General features: G+C 40.2%; 1 protein-coding gene across 2 annotated transcripts in view; it reads right to left on the bottom strand.

Moving 5' to 3' along the window:
* Window positions 1-17455, bottom strand: part of htr2cl1 (5-hydroxytryptamine (serotonin) receptor 2C, G protein-coupled-like 1) — a 167973-nt gene extending 150518 nt beyond the window's left edge. For both annotated transcript variants that reach the window (XM_038732536.1, XM_038732537.1), the window contains exon 1: window positions 16931-17455. The gene's annotated coding sequence lies outside the window, so the exon portion shown is untranslated. The remainder of the gene's footprint in view (window positions 1-16930) is intronic.
* Between the last annotated feature and the right edge of the window lie 4006 nt (window positions 17456-21461).

The raw sequence follows: 21461 nt of genomic DNA, 5'->3' as shown, positions 1-21461 counted from the left end.
AATAATGTGATGTGTGTAATGCGTGAGTGACATCATCAAAGGTTAAGTACCTGTGATTAATGGACTCACCTCAGCTGGCTTAATGGAGTTTTTATATCACAGTTTAACTGTAGGGGGTGTTACATACTTTCACTGGGAATCGAAAGCCTTTCCTTCGCACCTTGAGCCATACACTTTTAATGAGCGTGTGTACGTGGGTGTGTGTGAGAAAGAAACAAAGAAGGAGAGGGTGAAGGAGCTGTGAAGTTGATAAACTGACAAGCGAAAGAGCATTTTAGCTGGTAAACTGCGCTTGGCAGCATATATGGTAGTCAAAGTGTGTATGTGTGTGTCAAGCTGTCAGAAAGCAGTGGAACAGACAAATCCCCAAAGCACATCACCTTCAAGGGAAGACTATCCAGAGACTGTGTGAACGTGAGTGAGAGAGAGAGGGAGTGTGTAGGAACTGTATCAGACACAGTCACACTGCAGGACCGTTCCTTAAGAGTTGAGAAGAGAGGTGGGTAGAATACAAAGCGAGAGAGAAAGAGAAAGAAGAAGAGGAAAGACAAAAGGATGAGAGGGGAGACAGGGAAGGAAGGAAAAGAAGGAAGTAAAGTGGAGGGAAGTGGAGTGGATAAAAAAGATGGAAGAGGGGAATAGGAAGGATGAGAGAGGGGATGCGGGAAGAGAAACAGATGAATGAGGGAGTAGAGGTCGAAAGGAATGGGAGGACCAGAAGGAAAGCAGCTAGTGACGGGGAAAAAAGAGGGAATAAGGAACAAAGGAGGGAAGACAGGAGGGGAATAGACAAAATAACTGCAAGAGGGACACAGTGGAAGGACAGAAAAATGTAGAGAAAGGAGAGAATGCAGGAGGATGAGAGACGGAAAATAAAACATGGTGAAAAAGATGCTAGAAGGGAATATGAGTGATGAGCGAGAGATGCAGGAAGTGTAGAGATGAATGAATGGGTGGAGGATGAAAAGGAGAAGGGAGAGAAGGGATAAAGCACAGAGGAACAGATAACAAAATATAGAAGGAATGAATCAGGATGTCTGTGAAGGTTCCCAGTCATCCAGGTCACAGTTATCCAAAGAAGGTAAAGGTGAAGACGCCAAGGATGGTCGCTCAGACTTGGTCTTGGGATCTTGGCAAACGATCCCACAGAGGTTAATAGAGTTTCCCTACTAGTCAGTCAGATGGAAAAAGTCTCTAGGATGAGGGACGAAACTTCTTCCAGTATCTTCAGTCCAGTTGCCCTCAATTTTAACCTTCTTTAAATGAATCAGGATGAAAATATTGAAGACAAAAGGCCAGATTTAAGGATAGCAAGAGACAAGATGATGGATTATGGGAAAACCAAAAGAAATTGACATATTATACACTCACCTAAAGGATTATTAGGAACACCTGTTCAATTTCTCATTAATGCAATTATCTAATCAACCAATCATATGGCAGTTGTTTCAATGCATTTAGGGGTGTGGTCCTGGTCAAGAAAGGTGATTTAAGCAATTTTGAGCGTGGCATGGTTGTTGGTGCCAGACGGGCCGGTCTGAGTATTTCACAATCTGCTCAGTTACTGGGATTTTCACGCACAACCATTTCTAGGGTTTACAAAGAATGGTGTGAAAAGGGAAAAACATCCAGTATGCTGCAGTCCTGTGGGCGAAAATGCCTTGTTGATGCTAGAGGTCAGAGGAGAATGGGCCGACTGATTCAAGCTGATAGTACAGCAACTTTGACTGAAATAACCACTCGTTACAACCGAGGTATGCAGCAAAGCATTTGTGAAGCCACAACACGCACGACCTTGAGGCGGATGGGCTACAACAGCAGAAGACCTCACCGGGTACCACTCATCTCCACTACAAATAGGAATAAGAGGCTACAATTTGCAAGAGCTCACCAAAATTGGACAGTTGAAGACTGGGAAAATGTTTCCTGGTCTGATGAGTCTCGATTTCTGTTGAGACATTCAGATGGTAGAGTCAGAATTTGGCGTAAACAGAATGAGAACATGGATCCATCATGCCTTGTTACCACTGTGCAGGCTGGTGGTGGTGGTGTAATGGTGTGGGGGATGTTTTCTTGGCACACTTTAGGCCCCTTAGTGCCAACTGGGCATCGTTTAAATGCCACGGCCTACCTGAGCATTGTTTCTGACCATGTCCATCCCTTTATGGCCACCATGTACCCATCCTCTGATGGCTACTTCCAGCAGGATAATGCACCATGTCACAAAGCTCGAATCATTTCAAATTGGTTTCTTGAACATGACAATGAGTTCACTGTACTAAAATGGTCCCCACAGTCACCAGATCTCAACCCAATAGAGCATCTTTGGGATGTGGTGGAACGGGAGCTTCGTGCCCTGGATGTGCATCCCACAAATCTCCATCAACTGCAAGATGCTATCCTATCAATATGGGCCAACATTTCTAAAGAATGCTTTCAGCATTGATCCTTGTTGAATCAATGCCACGTAGAATTAAGGCAGTACTGAAGGCGAAATGGGGTCAAAGTATTAGTATGGTGTTCCTAATAATCCTTTAGGTGAGTGTAGGAGGGTTAACAAGGTTGGGGGAATATTTAGAACTCAGAAGGACTTAAAACCTCAAAAAAGAGGGATGTGAAAAGAAAATGTCCACTACAAAAGACACAAAAACATACAACAAGATACAACAGAAGAACAGCATAAAACGAGGGAAAGGGAAAGGAAAATGGAAGTGGGAGACAGGAGGATGGGTATAAACAAATCCAAGGAAGGCTGCCGAGGCTGGGGGGAATCTTTAAAAACAAATAGGACATAATCCTACAACGGGAAACTAAAATGAGTAAAAGAAGCCCTGTACAAACAAAACGTCAATGAAAGAGGACATAGATTAACAGGTAAGGCTCTCTGGAAGAGTTAGAGCAGAAAGAAAGGAAGGATAGGGTAGAAGGGAGAAAAGGACAGGGAGGAAGGGAAGGAAAAAATGAGGCACATACAGAAAGGAAGGGAGAGAAAGAAAGGCAAGCAGGAGTGTACAAGGAGGAAATAAGTGAAGAGACAGTATACATGGAGCACAGAGAAAAAGATGGAAGACGTGAATATAACAGAAAATAAGAGACTAGATGCAGGCAGTGAAAGAGTTGAATGAACAAGTAAACGGATTAGAGGAGGATAGAAGGGATAAAACAGCAAAGCTAGAAAGAAAAGGATGGAAGGATGCAGGAAGGAAAGAAAAATTGAAAAAGGGCAAGACAGCAGACAGGGATAACTGAAGAAAAGAAAGATGAATTGCTGGCGGGTAGCTCTCGAGGCTGAATTTCTTCAGTGCTCAATGAGAAAAAAATTAATCACAGTTTTACATGATTAATGTTTCCCTGAGCCCGTAGGTTAGCAAACACAATCGCCTGGTCTCTTTCATGCTAATCACATCAAAACAAGCAATTATTAGAGAGAAAGAGAGAGGGAACGAGGCATAAACATAGAAGACGAAAAACTGGCACGAGTTTAATTGGGAGTAAAGATTTGGGATTTTTAAAATTTACATTATGAATGTTTTATCCCGCTATTTAAATTGAATACCTGCAATGTGGTTACAGTCTCTGTGTGTGTCTGTCTATAGTTCAGCCTCCTCCAACACTTAACAAATGACATCAGGGAATTGTAGGAATTCTCAATGCTGCTTCTGCTTAGCCGTGGCGCACACACACATACATACGTACACACATACACACATTCACTGACAGGTGTGAAGCAAATCCCTTGGATTTAAACTCCCCAGGAACCCTTGGGACAATCAGGGAATATGTTATGTGGCGTGTGTGTTTTAGTGTGTGTGTCCGTGTCCTGCTGTAAGCCAGCCAAACCCAGAAGCTGACAGCAAGAATAACAACTATTCGTGTTTTTGTTAAGTGCAGAGGTGTGTGAAAGCTTTGTCATGGCTGCCTTGTTAAATGACAATCTTGCAACTTTCTTTCAAGTACGTGCTCATGCGTCGTGTGTGCAGATCTGTACATACAGGTGTGATGTACTGCAGGTGCATGTTTGAACACTTACTGTGTGTTTCTACAGCTGCACTCAAAGGGGCGTCTGCTAACCTCGAGAGCATAGATTAATGAAAGTCTGGGGGGAATGTGAATGCAGTGAGTGGTTTGCAGGTGCTGCTGTCGTGATCGCCGTACTCTATAGATAAACATGAACTGCCTGAGTTTTGTACAGCTCTGTGACTACAGACTCTGCCTGGCTGTCATATATCTTTCTGCATCACAGGTCTCTTACAGTACATCAGACAATGACACGCTCATGTCTGGGATCTGCCTCAATCTTATATACCGTATACCTGGGCTGCGTTTACCAGCCTGCTCTCGGATCTCATTAGCGCTATGTAACTGCCTTGACAACAGTAAGTACTGGATGTCCTATAATTTCCTTAAAATAAATGACAGCAATGGTGAGTTTAAGGTTTTATCTTGCTGACCAAATTCCACTAATCCAATTGCATCTTTTTTTTAATGTCCTTTAAGAACCCAGTAAACGTCTCCTTGGGATTAAACTGTCTTTGTCAGAGAACTGGCCAATTGGGCAGCACTTAAAAGGAGTTACAACAAGAAATATATGCAACACAGACAAAGAAAAATTGGGTTTTGACCATCTAAATAAATTACAAACAAAAACCTTGAACAAGGGAGTTGTTTTCTAAGCCCTTTACGATGGATTAACCAATAATTCTTACTTTTACAGGATTCTGACACAAACTAAAAGCCAAAGCTGCCTGAAAGGTAGGAAATCTATCTAAATACATGCTTTGAAAGCATTCAGTCTGATTGATGGGATCCTTTAAAGTTATGAAAAGAAATAACACCTGATTCCATTTGACGAGAGCGAACAAGCAGGCTCAGTTCCCTGACTGAAGCAGGCACTGGCTGGTTATTAACATGATGTAAGCATGTGGATGTTTCAGTGATGGATGGATTGGCAGATACATTTGCCTTTAGCTATAGCATCTAATACTCAGATGTGTTTTTCAACCTTTGATACAGTTTTCTTTTAAGGTTTTCACATTTATGCAAGCAAACCTCTTTCCTCTTCAAAATGCTGATTATTGTTTTACACTATGTAACTTTCTCTAGTAATGTTGTCTCTAACCTGGTGAACAGCTTGTCGTGGTTGATATTTCTCTTAAATTTTTCATTTTATTAATCCTAGTTTGATCTATGTGGAACTTTCTGTTTACATAATGTAGCCTCTCTTCTTATTTTTGGATGGATGGTGCAAAACAATTTCATGTTACTGCTAACATGTCTCTGACATCTGTAAAGCTGGTTTGCGTCATCTAAACTGTTATCTGCTTAATCCAAGTAAAATGCTTTCAATTTACTTCATTTATTTTGAATCTACTGTTACATTAGGATGTTATGGGATTTTTTGTTATCTCCTTGTGTAACTTTAGGATGAGAAACATACAGTATGCACAAAAGCCAGTGAACAAACGCACATTCATCTCAAGCAATCACCCCCCCCACACACACACATACATCACAGATCACTTGTGTTGTAGTTATTTTTAGGTGATGCATTTATCTAAACACACACACACACACGCAGTACAGTCTTACCCATATACATCCACTTCTCACCTCCTTTTATCTTACTTTTTTACCAGTCCCTCTTTATTTCAAACCGTCTATCTTCTTCACCCCCCTCCACATCTGTCTCCAGTGACAGTCCCACTGAAAAGAGATCAAACAGGAAATAAATTGCAAAATAACTGCAGTCAAAGAGGTGTATGGGAACAGATACTGGTAGCGACAGAGCCCAGGAAGGGGAAATCTACAAGGAGCCATATGGGATGTAATTCGCAATTTACCTCACACTTACATATGATTTCAAAGGACACTCCAGGGAGCAGTAGCAAAACAATTTGATGGGAGAGTATCACCTCGAATTTCATATTGGAAAACGTCCAGGCAGGAATACCATACGATCCTGGACTTCTTTTTTTGTGTAACAACAAAGAATATTAATGTAACAGTATCGTATAACAGTATAGTAGCTCTCGGCCTGTGAAAAAATCCTGGTTTTCTTACATGGCCATAGGCGTTGCTAGACCCTTTTTACTGGGGCACATGCTCATGTATCCATGTGCTGTGCACCAGTGAAATTGTCACGACCCCTTGTCGTTTTTGGACGTGTAGGGCTTTGCGGTAAAGTTAGCAATAAACATCTGCAACTTCCGGTCAAGTTATCAATAATATATAAGCAACGTCCAGTTACAATATCAAAATAAAGCTACTGGTTGATGTGAAAAGGCAGGTTGTTACGATATGAAACGTCACAAAAACAAGTCAATGTTGAAGTATTTAAAACGTTGATGAGAGGACCAAGAGAGACTATCCTTCTGTGACAAGAAGAGAAAATAACTCAGTGAGAGTGACTTTCGAGAACAGTAGTCAGGTAAACTCCTCTCAAAGGATTATTGCATTCCAGCAGCAACATTAGTGGGACCAGTCCAGACAGCACACAGATGTGATGGCACTTTTCATAGGCACACATCATCTGTGAAGTTTTAGTTACAACTCTGGACTAATGCAAGATGGGAAGCATTGGATTCACATTGACTATTAAAATGTCGATTGGCAGGGCAAACTGGGCAATATGGATGTACATCTTTAAGTAAATAATAAACATCACATACTTAGTCATGTCATAGAATAAATAGTATTTTCCTTTTGAAAATGTATTAAAGGAAACCTGGGAAGCCAGTTTGAATGGGCTTGAAGCAGCTGATAACATTAATATCTTGCAAGTATTGATATTTATAATTTACAGGGGCTATGCTGAAGTTTGTCAGTAGAGTAGATGCTGGATCATAAGCCAGTACAAGCACAGCTGATCCAAATCCAGTACTAGCACAGACTCAGTCCAGACGTCTTTAGCAGGTCACACAGACCAAGGTGAAATATATGCATCCGATACAAGCAGCTCAGACCCTAATGGAAGATTGAGTTAGTGCGCTAGTGCAGTGTCAGGTATGACTGTGCAGCAGTGGCAAATTGTTTACATGGCTCACAAGTCAGGTATGAGGGACCTACAGCAGAATTTTTCTTGGGTCGTACCATAGGTGTGTGTGTGCTTATGCTCTGGTCAAAGCCCTTTCTGACATGACAGCGCCAATATTAATGGGCTAAGCAAGGGAAAATAGTAACACATTTCATACACTTCAAAATCAAAAATTTACATGGGGGGTGAGGGGTTCTGTGCTCCAGTAGAGCTTTATGTCTCGCAACGCCCCTGTACACAGCCCTTGCTCTGTAAAAGGAAAACAGAGAAAGTGGTGTGGACCTTCACTAGACTATGACTTCCTGTTAGTCTATTTCTTGTAGCTGTAACATTTACACCAACATATATGGAATATTTTGTTACATGTTGTGACTTTACATGTTTTTACTTTACACATTTTTACTTCTGGACGTTACAAAGCTCTAGAGTCATTGGAAAAGTTTGGATCACATGGAAACTGGTCAGTGGTGGTTGTTACATTTCTTGTTTTAATAAGGCTGGAATTTATTAAAGTGGCTTGTTATAATACAGTTAAATTATTGCATGTTATGCTATCCTGTTCTAAGTAGGAGTATCTTTTTTCAACAAGGCTAGGACATATTGAAGTATGCTGTTTTAAAAAGGTTGGAATATATTAAAGGATCTCATTTCAGTAAGTTACGATATCGAGTATCACGTTCCAATAATCTTGGAATATACTAGTGTCCTGTTCTTAAAAGGTTGGAATATATTGAGTGATCCTGTTACTGGAATATTTTTAAGTGTCACATTCTATAAAGGCTGGAATATACTAGAGTATCTTTCTCTAAAAAAAAGGCTTGGATATATTCAGTTATCTTGTTCTAATAAAACTGGTATGTATTATAATACCATATTCTAAAAGATACAAATATCAAACAATCTTCAAGACTGAACTTGACTTAACTGATCATGTATTTGAGATGACAATGAGATTGACTGTTGCATAGTCTGAATTACTTGTTGGCAATATGTGTTTATTTCATTTCAAAAGTGTTCATTTAAGACACGAGTTTTACAGAAAATATAATCTTGAACTGACAAAGAAAAAGAAAAACTACTTGTTGTTTCCTTTGACGACATTCACTTCATTCTTCACATGAATCTTATGTTTTTCATTAAATTGCATTCACTGTTGGATTATAGCCAAAGATGTAAAAAGGATAAAAATGCAGAGCTCAGGCTAAAACAGGAATTTAAATGAGCTGATCTTGTTTGCTCAGTCATTCCAATAAAATTGCGCAATTCCACAGCAGAAGCGTGTAAGACGTGATAACATGAAATCAGTACATTAACAAGTTTAACACTGACTGAGAATACTAAGTTTAGGTTTTATGTTCTGCTTGTCTTTAAAGTGAATTTTAATTTAATATGGAGAAATTACATCTTACAGTCCAGACCTTGCAGTTTGAAACACTGCAAATGCGTGACATCATGGATACATTGTAAACATTGCTTTTTTACAAAAATGTATTCAGAAGATTTCACACGAAAGATGATGAGTATTTAACAATGATGGCAATGAGAAGGGCATCAGAGTTTAAGGACTAAATTTTATCACTCCATATGTCCAAATGCTGTTTTGCTTCTTTGGCTGTCTAACGTTGGTTAACTCATAACTCATCTGATAGTCCCATAGCTTTTACTGGCCAGCTGCAACCTTAACTTGGACTCAAATGTAATAGGAAAATGTATTTACTACAACAAGAGCTATCCAAGAAAAACCCTGTGCTTAGATGTTTAAAAAGCAGAACGTGAGAAAGTCCTGAACCTTTGTCAAAAGAAAAATGTTCCCCATTAAATGTCATGCTGCGGAGTTTTGGCCAAAAACAGCACACAATTGCAACATGCTACACATGCATAGACTGATTAAAACACATTCAGCCATAAACATACAATTAGACATGTGAATTAAGCCGTTAAAGCTGAGGATGCACTTAATCATTTATCATATGGATGTTAATACCGTTTCAAGCTGCTGGATTGAATATTATCTCATAAAAAGTGTACTGGGCAAAAACACTGGGGTATTTACATTTGTGCATAGAGATTGGAAATTGGAATTATAGTGGATTATAACATCCCCCGCTGACCTTGCGATTTGAATTGCCACAGAGAGACAGCTGTACATCACCTGGCCGACAAAACAAAGATTAACACAAGGTCACACACCATTCGTTCTCTTTTGATTTCTCTGTATTCTCAATAAAACTCCCTCAATCTTCCACCTACTCTCTAGTTGTCTTACCTCGCTTCCCTATTCTCTTTTATCTCCTTCTCCTTCTCTCCAGTCCCGCTGCATGTTTACTGTTCTCTCATGCTGATAAACCATTTGAGATCTCCAGAGGTTTACAGTATAAAGCCATTCATATCTCTGTGATAAAAATGATAAAATGAGCTGAGACTGTATGTACCGTAGGTCATACCTGGCTCTGCATTCCTGTAGCCGAAGGTCTCCACAGAATTAAAAGAGCCTTTTATTTGTAGAGTTTTATGAATGTTCCAACGCAGCTATTCAGAATCATTTAAGCGCACTGTGCTGAGGAAAACTTTTGAACAAGTCTGATAATACTAATGAGTGTGACTTGGGATAAAAGAGAAGTTTGACGTAAAACAAACAAGGCAAGTAGAGGAGCAACAAATTTAGTCCCTTTAATCAGACTGTGATGCATGCTTGCTTCATTTTTACTCTATTGCCAAGAGGAAAACAAACAAGGATGCCGTCAAGTAGGCACAGAAAAAAAATATATTACTAAGAAAAACGGCATTGGGAAGGATCACAGAAAAAGGAAAACCACTTGCAGGGCAGAAATGTGCCAGGTTGGCTGAACAAACAGCAAATCAATGATACAGTCAGAGTATGGAGGATGAATGCATTAATGCATTCTTCAGGAAATCCCTCCAGAAGCCCAGGGAATAATCACAATACTTTATCCGATCTCTAAAAGAATGTAAGAATTTGTTTTCTCTTCATTTGGCCATCTAATTTAGTTACTAGCCATCTAGCCATCTAGGATGGCTGAGACTTTATTTAAGGTTTGAATATACAAATGGTTGTCAATGTATTTGCAGTCACATCAGATGGTTGTCAGTTCTCTGAAGTAGTGTGTGATAATTTAATCTCAGTAATCCTAGAGACTCACATCACAAAAATAATCACAAATACAACATTAATTAACATTAAATTAAATTTTATTTATATAGCCCAAAAGTTATATCAATGCACTTTTCATAAAGAGGTCTAGACTGCACTCTTTGTAATATTATAACATCCCTATATTAGACCTTCAGTTCTATAGATCCTTAATTATTATACCATCCTTCCATAATTTCATTTTCCATCCATTTATTCCAGTCATCCTTAATCAGCCTGGACACATTAAACCAGACAAAGCCCATACCAGTCCTAAATCCCTATCTGGATCCTATAAACCTACCTTCAACCTAAAGTTTAATAGCTTCATACAGCAGGAAGCAATTCTAGCACTCCTGCTTTTTCTTCAGACAGCCCTTCTTCACTTGACAAGTAATAGGTTTCATTATAAAAGCACTACAGGCGGTTTCCATTTCCTAAAAGAATATAACAAAAACACTATTGCCTAATGTTCACTGATCAATATTTAAAGACCACAAATGACTGCATCTCATAAAATGATACTTTTTTCCACAGTTAAGAGCAACTGGACAGCTTAACTCTTGAATTTAATTAAAAGTCAACATTCAGTAAAAGTCTAATTTTTCAAGAGGTTATCCCATTAGGAAACCAAACTATCTTAAAGACTGCTTTCACAGCAGTTCCACCTTGTTTTACTGCAGGCAATGAACTGTGTCTGCTGACTCACAAAAGCAAGATACTTTGAAAATGAAGATCCTTTTCTTTTAAATAACAGAAGAGAACACACAAAGAACAGGTAGACAGACGTTTTAAGAGCGCTGGAGTTTTCTCTGACAAAACCACTTTTAAATGCCAGAGGGAGACTTAAAGTTACTTTGATATGTGCTGAGGGACTCTTTGGGGGGTATTTAGAATTCCATACAGCCTTTTTGAGGCAGTCATAGCTGGGAAATACTGATTTACACACAGAACCATACCCCAATCATTAAGAGAAAGATGTAATCAGAAGCCTATATATTTTTCTCTGTTTACCATTTGGATGGAAAAAGCGACGCAGCAGCTAGAGGGATTGAATCGCAGTTGATGAGTTTTTTCTACCTCCAACCCACTACTGGAGGTTAAATTTATGATCAGCAAGTCCCCCTTACACAGGTCTACAGAGAGGGGGTGGCGGTGGAGGCGGTCGTTGTTGTTTCACATGACTGATTGTCATTTTAATCTTGTGGATCTCAGCCAGGAGGGACTGAGGCAATTCAGCCAAATGAAATCCTCTTCTGCTGAATGACTGAATCAGGCACTGCCATCGTAGCTGAACACACACGCACGAAGGCTTGTGCTTCTCACTAAAGGGGGCACGTGACTTGAGGGATACATGTGGAGGAAAGATAAAGGTGAATGAATCTGATTCATACAGGAACAATGCAAGAGTGCTTTCATGCAATCAAGATTCAGGTTAGCAAGATTTATTAAGACAGACATGGAGAGATTTCTGACAGGGATAAAAAAAAGAATAAGCAGGTGATCCACATGATGTCTAAATAAACTGAGGTCAAGAAAATAAGACAGCTATGATATTTGTGCTTTAAAACCTTTCCATCCTGAGCAACTAACAGTACTCATTCAATGCATAAAGGACACACGCTCCTGTTCTTCATGATGATGCTCTAATAAAACATCCAACCAATCTAGTTTTGTTACTAATTTCTAGAGGTTTTTACACGTTCTAAATGTTGGACATGATAAGAATAGGACCTGTGAAAACCAACCCGAAACCAACATGGATAAATAATTTAAGAGCACAGTCAGAGCCGATCCGAAGGGGACCCAAGGTCCAGTCCCACGTGTTGTCGACCCAAAAAGACCCTAAGAGAGAGGGAACACCAGCACTTGCAGCAGAATGATGCACTAATGTGGTCAAATTGAAAAACAAGCAGCGATATCATAAAGTACTAGAAAATGTTTATATGCTTCAAAAGTAATTTATAGAAATGATTGAACCTCCCGCACTAACAGTGAAACATTGTAAAGCCAACTAGGCTGGGATAGAAGATAATCATCTTATAACCAGTCAATCAAATCCTGAAGTATAATTGTCATTTAATAGCAATCATGTTTTACATAAGATACTGACTTCCTGAAATAACTGATAGTAAGCTTGGATGCATTCAGAGCCACTCAGGTATTGACACACAGGCTCAAACCCATGGCAGTAAAATGAGACTATACCCATCTGATTAGAATATAATTTGAACCTGGTCCTGGGTCAGGTTTAGATTTCTCAGAACCGAGTGCCCCTACGAATACCTCTATTCCCAATATTGTAAAGTAAATAACTGATACCAATGAAATAGCTTTAAAGAGAGTGTTGATCAACAAGTCTGAAGCCTAGAGTACGCTTAAAACAAAGTAGTTGGTACAAAGTGTTGCCGAAACACGTCTCAAGTGTTTACAACTGTCCCAAATGACCAAATCGAAGGTGTAGCCAAAAGCCTGCCATTACAAAGAGGGCTGAGGCATGGTGTGTTGTACAAATGTGGATAAAGCATCAAAGGCATTCATGGTGTTGCAACTCAGTTGTACACACAACAAGTCACAGATGTAGTTCTATAAGGAATGAATAAAGAGAGCTTGAGAGAGAAGGTCAAGCCTTTTCCACTTTGACACCTCTGCGCACTTGGCCAAGCACTGTGTGAAGAGATTTCCAAAACGTACAAAAAGCCCATTCTGTTCCAGTGTCGGAAAGGTGTGCAGGTTTTGGCTCGGACACAAGCTCCAAAGTATATTTTAATTGTAACCTCCAACCTAATAAAAATGTAAAGAAATAATATTGAAGATTTTCATTTAAACAGATGTCTGTTAAGTCACTATCTATCGCTTAAAGAGATAAGAATGGTGACTGTGCCTATGGTCACTTGATAGAAATTGCATTACGTATATTCTTATATTATAAGTTCAAGTTATTGCTAATAGAAACCGAACATTTCCTAGTGCTGCAGCTTTATATTACAAGCATTTAACTGGCGAAACACTTACTGTGAAGCAGTGAGGAAATACAATGTGTTTGTCAGTGAGATTATCCCTGACCGCTAACAATAATTATCTGCATTTTTTGACAGAGGACGATTTTAAATTATTGCAGAGAGTAATGGAACAAGAAGAAGCATCCACAGCAGGCTGTTAGAGGAAGAGCTGCAGGCGACAGGCTGTACACCTCCAACTTCTCAGCGAGGTAAACAACTTCTTTCATGCCATGAGCTGTATAATCAGATCACAATTGCTCATAGAACGATATAAAAGGGCTGATAACTGCTAACTTCTTTATTAAAATTTCCAATAGTTTGTTTTGCTGCTCCCAGAATCTTGTGACTTGTAACATTAGTATTGTTGCTGTTGCTGTTAGGCCTACAACCAGTCACCAAGTAAACCCACAGTGAAGTCTTAATTACAGTTTTAAGCCTCCAACACCCCTTTAAAGGGGCTATATGTAGTTTTTCAAAGAAAATACTTATTAATAAAAAAATGTTTTACTGCGTTATTGTCAATGGGCTGTAGCCTCACTTAGAAATGACACATATGCCTGTTTTCCCTGTTGCTTGGAACAGCCACTATTCTGCTTTTAATGTGAAGGCACCAGGTCAGCATATAGCCCATGCCTCTCTCTGACTACAGCAACAACACTGCAGCTAACGAAATTCAGTCCACTAACAACACAACACAAAACAACCAGCTCCCAGCACAACACAGACTCCAAGACAAACTCCCCGTAAGGATAAAAAACAACAATAAATGTGCTGAAGCCTGTCAGATCAAACGAGATTCAGATGGTGTCAGTTAAAAACACTGTGAGTCACAGAGAGAGTCACGTTAGCTCGCCAGCTAACGCTGATCAGTTGCTAATGTTATCTGGTGCAAAGCTGTATGGCTTTCCACATGACTTCACCAGCTAACGCGACCCACATTACTATCCTGTGTAACACTGGTATTATGTCAAAGTATTGACTTCAGCCTGCAAGAAAGCAAATGTGGAGCAATTTGTTTACTAGCACAGATCCACTGCTGTTTGCTTCGTAACGTTCAATTTAGATTTATTGTCGTTTCACTGATACTCAGGAACACAGCTTCTCCACCGTCTCAGTCGCTGTAACTAACTATACAAAAGTGCAACAAAACACAAAATGATTAGTGCTTGCAAACACACAAACTATGCACACTTTGGTGTGCTCAATGTATGCACGCTTGTAGTGATGTACACATGCACTCACAGACTCCCGCGAGCCCACCACGAAATCACATTTCATTTCATTCCCTGCGTTACTGGGCTCCCCCTGGAAAGCTATTTTCCCCCTGGATTCCAGCACGCTGATCTCATCCTCTACAGTTACTGTCCTTTCCTTTGCAGCCATTTAGAGTGAGTCTTTTCAAATAGGTTGTTTGTTTCATTAAAAAAGAAAAACAGTTAGGGGCGATATGTCAAACCTGCTGATCAACTGTGATTAATTCCGTAAATCAAATGAGGAGTGGGATGGAGAGATGTGGCATTTTGAAAGGGGCATCCTAAGGCACACTGGAGTACGTGTGTGTGAGACAGAGAAGCATGCGTCTGACCATCCGTGTCTCCGTGACTGCCTGTCTGTTAGTCTGTGGTTGGCGTGTTTAAAGTCTCATTTAACATCCCCTGTGCCTCAGGCCATAGACCTTTCCTTTTGCTTAAAAAACAACCAGCCATTATAAAATCAACCTGCAGTTTTTAACCGCTGTCCATTTGGTGGGCATTTGTCTTTCCACATGACCGTTCTGGCAACATGAGCATGAAAGGTGAGAATAAAGAGACAGAAAGAGATAAAGACAGAGATTAGAAAAGAGAAATTGTTGTTAAACCTGTTCATATATCCATGCTTGTCAATGATTCCAACACTGAATGGTTGTAAGCTTAATCGTGATAGAAAATGTGTGATGAATGAAATAATGTGCTAAGCAGGGCCTTCCCACTAAAAACAGAAAAAAGAAATAGTCACTTTCATGTTGAGAATCACTGAGCATCAGAGCATGCTCCTGAACAAAATGTGAACCTGGAATTGGGAAGAGTAACCCTTTGATGATGAATTCAAACCCTCACACCTCAGCAGTGTGAGAGCCATGTTAAACCAACAACGTGAAGCAAGATATGAGGAAAGGTGGCAATGCAGAGAGGAAAAGAGCGACAGAGGCAAAAACTGTGTCTATTTCCATCTTGATTCTTCTCTGATATTTCTTTTCCATTTTCATGCCAATAAAGCATGTTGATTGGAAATTTCATTTGAACTGAAACCAAGAGAGGAAGATGGGGAGAGACAGACTGAATTGTGCTGGGAGCTAAAAAAGAGAAGGAGTGAGAACATCCAGCTAAGATAAATGAAAAACCTAAGTTTTATCATGCATTCAAATGAGGCTTTAGGGTGAGTTTACTCAATAACAATCACAATACAGAGGAGTTGAAATTTTAAGGTAGTTAAAATCTGCCCGGAGTCATGTTAATGTACAGCTTCTGATTTTTTTTCATGTATTTCCTGATGAGCTGGTAACACACTAATTGTTCTGCCACAATGCCTCCAAACTGACATATGTCAGAGTTTGACATCCCATCAGTGGGGCCAACCAGCATTGGCTGCTAAAAATATTTGCACTCAAGGCACAGCCATGCACTTTGGATAAACACCTCCACCAAATGTTGCACTTGTGGCTCCATCTCTGGGGTGTAACTGAAGGAATCAACATTTGTCTCGCAGATTATGTTGTTGAAAGGTGGAGGAGAAAGGAAAAAACAGGTCCCAAAATGTCCCAAGCGCTCTAATCCTCCCTAGAGACAGGTGGATTAGCGGGACGTTCATTGAATGAACACGCGCGCGCACACACTCACACAGACACAGCCACATGATTTAATTCCCAGTTTGGTGCAGGCATTTGCTGCTGATTCCCCCCCGATCTTGGGAGGCGCAGAAAACCCTCAGCAGAGCAGGGACGGACAGGCGAACAGCCACACCCTCTCTGAATGAAATCCAGCAACACACATTCAAAGAATTCCACACCCTCTGAAAAATCTACAGCATCTTGACAAGTCATCTGGTCGCGTATTAAGCCTCAAAATCGTGTTATTAGTTCTTAAACCAAAAACGACATTTTTTTCTGATAGTGGATTATTTTTTCTTTATTATTATTATTTCCACCACTTGGATGGGATTTTATCTTTTGTGGTGTTCCAGAAAACATAGGAAATACGTTAAATACATTTTAACACTTTAGTAGACTAAATTACTTCATTTCGTTTTTGAGGTGAATAGATGATGCGTAAAACGCAGTTCTGCAATCTCCACAGCAACTCCGCTGCTTCATCCACCTGTAAATCGACTGACACAGCCAAGTTTCCGCAATTGGACACATTCTGTACAATTCTTCACTCATCCACCTGCCAGTCGATGTTGAACAACTGCAAAACTCACCGCGGCTGCTGCTTGTTATTACTCTCAGTATCGGTCTTATTCTCGTTTTTCTGTCCGAGAACTCGATTTCCCCAAAGTTTCATCTAAACCAAATGTGTTCAGCATCCTGCATTTGTTGCATTCGCTATACTGTCACCAACTTTCACCCCAAAATTTCTTATAACTCCAAGAACAGCTATGACCTCCATCCGCTGACCGTCCGTGTCAGAGATGCAAGGGCGCACCACATATTCTCATCTTTCGAGTAAATGTGACATTTTTTTCTAAGACAGAAGCAGGTTCACTCACTCGATTGTTCCTTCTGCGCCCTTTGTAGAGTTTGTGATGTGAATGGATTTTTTCATCTACATCCCCATTCTACATCTCATTCTTTCAGCGCTGGCTGGTATGTCCATGTCCCTTCTTGTTGAGGAATGAGATGTGGGCTTCTGTTTTATCTTCTGAGCTGAGACGCACGCAAAGTCGTAAACTAGAGGAGAAAAGAAAACGGACTGTCAGTGTAGATGTAGGTTCAGTCCACCTCCGTCAGGATTTTCTCTCAGTTTGTTCCGGACACAAAGGACAAGTGCGGACGCACCGGGCACGTTCTGCGGTACAGTTTGGTTCGTTGCGCACCGAGATTCGTCATGCACCGACACAGGAGACAAAATGGCACTAACTCCTTCTTTAAGTTCCAGGCAAAACAAAACGGTTATTGATTACAACTGGTTAATTTATTTAGGAGGATGTTGAGATCCGTGTTCTTTAGGGAAAGTTTTCAAACCGGAGACAAGAACGCGGAGGGGACGAGAGAGAAACAGCGATAAATGACTCCTTACTGACTGGAGCTGAGAGAAAAGGAGGGAGGGACAGAGAGGTAGAGAAAGAGAGCTGGAGAGAGAGAGAGAGAGAGAGAGAGAGAGACTGCAGACTCCGCCAGTTGACTCCTGGTCCCACACATTGTGACGCCTGAACAAGGTTTGATTTTCAAGCAAGGTCTTAGAAATTTTGAATTATAAAGCCTCTCGGTGTTTAAACAATCAAATAAGCTGCACAGTAACCAGGGCAATAATTGGGATTCTTCTAGTTAGATATTTATTTATGCTGCCGGAGTATGGTGTCACCTGCAGATTAGAGTTGCTGCAGCAGCATTGGTGGTTGCATGCAGAGTTGAAACACTCGTGTTCAAAAGGTTCATTTAGCCTATGTGCCATTATTTTTTCTGTCTTTAATGTTTTTTTTTTTTTATTGAGCTCGAAAATTATTTGCTCACATCAAGAAAAAGAAGTGGTTTATTTCTGCATTTCAGGGATGGGCAAATGAGTCATTGCCAGCCAACAGCCTGCGGGTTTTCATTCTATCGCCTCTGCAAGTCATTTACTGGTGAGTTCTCTATCACTTAAAGTGCTAATTAGTGCATAGAGTCTCTGAGTGGAATGAAAACCTGCAGACTGTTGGCTCTCCATGACACAGGTTGTCCATGTACTTTATTTATTTTCATTGTAAGTACTTGGACCATCATTGGCATAATGGATCCCTGTGACCATCGCTATGCCTCAGCCCAACCCTAAAGCTAACTGTAACCTAAATGATTCTGCAGAGGGATTGTTGATATTTGAACTCAACTGCCAAACAAATGCACTCCTCCCTTCAATGTCCCCTTAGACTCCCCCCATATAAAATCATTGAGGTTTCTCCAGCGTTGAAATGACTTCACCCTTGCCATTTAACTTCCTTCTCTGTTCAAATTCTTCATACCTGAACTCTCTTTCCCACTACCTCCCTCCCCCTGTGCACCAGCACTAACTCCACCTGTTGCTGATTTGCTGGAACAGTGTTGTGTGGCAAGGTCCACACCGCTTTTTTTTTTTTTTTTTCATTTACAGAGCCAGGGCTGTGTAGGAAAACTGGAACCAGAGCACACACAAAACAGAGAGCTAGCAGTAAGAGAAATATTCACAGAATTTAACAAAAAGTGTATTAGATTACAATCAGTCATCTCTTTATTTACAGTCTTAACCATAACAGCAAGATTTAAGATGTTGGCTTTGTCCCCCTTTTCACTTTCATTAAAACCCACTAGGGCTGATCCCGAATAGTCAAAGATTCGATGCTTCGATGGGCGGAGCCTGATTCGACTGTCAATCTCACAGTCGAAGCTTCGCAGCGAAACAAGGATCATGCCATTTTTGCAATATGGGAGTGCTCAACGTCTGATTTTACATAGAACCACCAGGTTTCTCCCAATAACGTAATATACAGCCTATTAAAATACACATTTCAACATTTAATGCTATAAATAAACATGTAAAAAGAAAAAAAAACTTTCAAGAAATGTTTTTAAAGTGCGTAAATAAATCCAAAATTGTAACTCTAACCCTGGGTCGTCAGTGTGCATGTGTAGCGGGCATGTGTGCAGTGGCAGTGGAGGAACACTTGCCGAAAAGACCGAGCCCCAGCTTCACTGGTGTTGTGCAGAGTTGTACGCACCTCACAGGACTTTCGGGTTAAATTATCACCGTTGATCACAAAGAATATTTTATCGTTTTTAAATAGCTGACTGCTTGAAATAGACCCGTGAGGAACCGCGACGTGCATGCAGTTGTCGGCAGCACGGCGACTCTGCACAAGACCGGTGAATGGCAGGCAAGAGAGAGAGAGAGCGAAAATGGTCTTCAAAAAGCCTCAGTTTAGATATATATATATATCTCAGTTGACTATAGGCAGGACTTGACGATTCTGATTCAACTATGTAAATCCTTAGTCGGGGACAGCCCTAAAACCCACACAAGAGAACTTAACTCAACCAATAGTTTCCTGTTGAAGTGAACTCACACTTTAGAGCTCAGCTTTTTTCAAAATGTTGAAGGTGTTGATGTGCATGGTCGGCTAATAAACTCTGACGCACAGTATTTGGAGAGTAGTAATTTTTTCTAGCATTTAGGATCATTCTGTTCAATATTTAGTTCTCACTGACACTGAACCTGTGCCAATACATGCTTTTTTTGCGACCAGGTGTGGAGTGATTTTATTGAACTGAAGGCTGAAGTTACCTTACCTTTAAAGTTCAAACACATTCATGCTCCCTCCCACAGGTGCTTTCAATTATTCTGCCTGATTAGATCTCTTCCAAGGGCTGTGTAAGTGAGTACAGACTGTGTTTGAAAGACATATTTCTTAAGTTTTCTTAAATTTTCTGTACTTTTACACAGCAGATATTTTGTCAAAAGCACAGGTGTTAATAATAGTAACAGCATGTACATTACCAGGACCCGGAAACTGAAGCAGCTAAATAGAATTCAGCTCAAATTCAATCTCAAATTTGTCCCCACAAAGAACACTTACACACTTGAACAATAAACTGTGATACTGTAAATCGGAATAGGAATTAGTCTCTCATGTCTTTAGCTTTAATTATCCTTAAGCAATGAAATCCTTCATTTATACTGTGGATTACACACACACACACACACACACACACAAACATCCGTAACAGAACAGGAGGATTTGTTTTCTTGTTCCTCTTTCCCTCCATGTCTGACTCTGTGCACTGATGCAGTTTGCCCGCTACCCACTGTGAAGGATCTAATCCCTGTGTCACTGCTTTTGTTCTACTGCTTGACTGTTAACTTAAAGCCCCCTCCAGCCAGTTTTAACTGCCGTTTTTGGTTAACGTTCTTTCTCAAACAGAGAATGGGGGTTTGGTTAATAGTCGGACGTAATCAATTACCATGACAACCAAAAGTGTTCACTAACGATATGCTGTGTTAACATCACTAAACTGTAAAGTGTAGCTATTACTTACCCACGATAGAAACTAATGTGCGAGTATCAGCTGTTATCAATCATACAGTCGACTGCACACGATAACTTCCACTACGTTTCATGGTGCGCTTACTTTACCACGGGGGGGGGTTCTATTACTCTGTTGAACTGTATGTAAAGACTTCTGGTACGATTGCCTTCCCTGATGCATTGGTAAAACAGCTGTCAGTAAAATGCATGTTGCAGACTGTTCATGAGACGGTGGCAGGTGAAAGTCATCTGGCCTCCAACACCGCACGCACAAATGCTATAATGAAAATGAACAGCACAAAATAAAATGAAGACCCTCTCTTAGCTAACTTTCTGCAACAACTATGCTGGCTAACTACATCTGGCTAACTACAACTTAGTTAACTTAGCTAACTAAACTAGAAAGACAAACCGACCATCAGACACAGAGAGACCTACCTACTGTAAGTTCTAAGTAAATGACATGACAAATTGGTTAGCTAGCTCACAACGATGTTTATCGGTTTGATGCTCTGACTTAATGAGGCATGACGGTGTGTGAGTTTTTTAACGAGGCATGACGGTGCGCCTGCGCAAGCTTGGAGAATGACGTATGACCCATGGAACTATAGTCATACGTCACAACCCCATTTTAGCAACCAAGCAATTTTTGCAACTTTGAGCACAAATTAAGCTATTTGTCAAAAAATATTTGCCGAACTATGTGGGTAATCAATATTGTAAGTAAATGACTCAGAAAAACATGAAATATCATAGAAATGTCATAATACAATTTAAATTATGTCACAAACACTATTCCTATAATGAAATTTACTTCATTATCTCTGGCAAGTTAAAATCTGGATGTTTGTGCATGTGTTTAGTCGTGTGCGTGCTTGTGTGTGTCTGTTCACAGCTAATGTCGCATACTACTGCACCCATCAGCTTAATATTTTTTGTTCACATTTATGACTGCATGCTAGTTGTGGCGATGCACAATTTTTGAAAAACTATTTTCTTGACTGCTTTTAGACCACCATTGGCCACTGACACTGATTAGTTACAG

This window comes from Micropterus salmoides, unplaced genomic scaffold (genome assembly GCF_014851395.1).
Source record: "Micropterus salmoides isolate LMB-PRFRI ecotype aquatic unplaced genomic scaffold, ASM1485139v1 Ms_hic_scaffold_2, whole genome shotgun sequence".
Lineage (NCBI taxonomy): Eukaryota > Metazoa > Chordata > Actinopteri > Centrarchiformes > Centrarchidae > Micropterus > Micropterus salmoides.
This window is presented reverse-complemented; position numbering and strand designations above follow the sequence as displayed.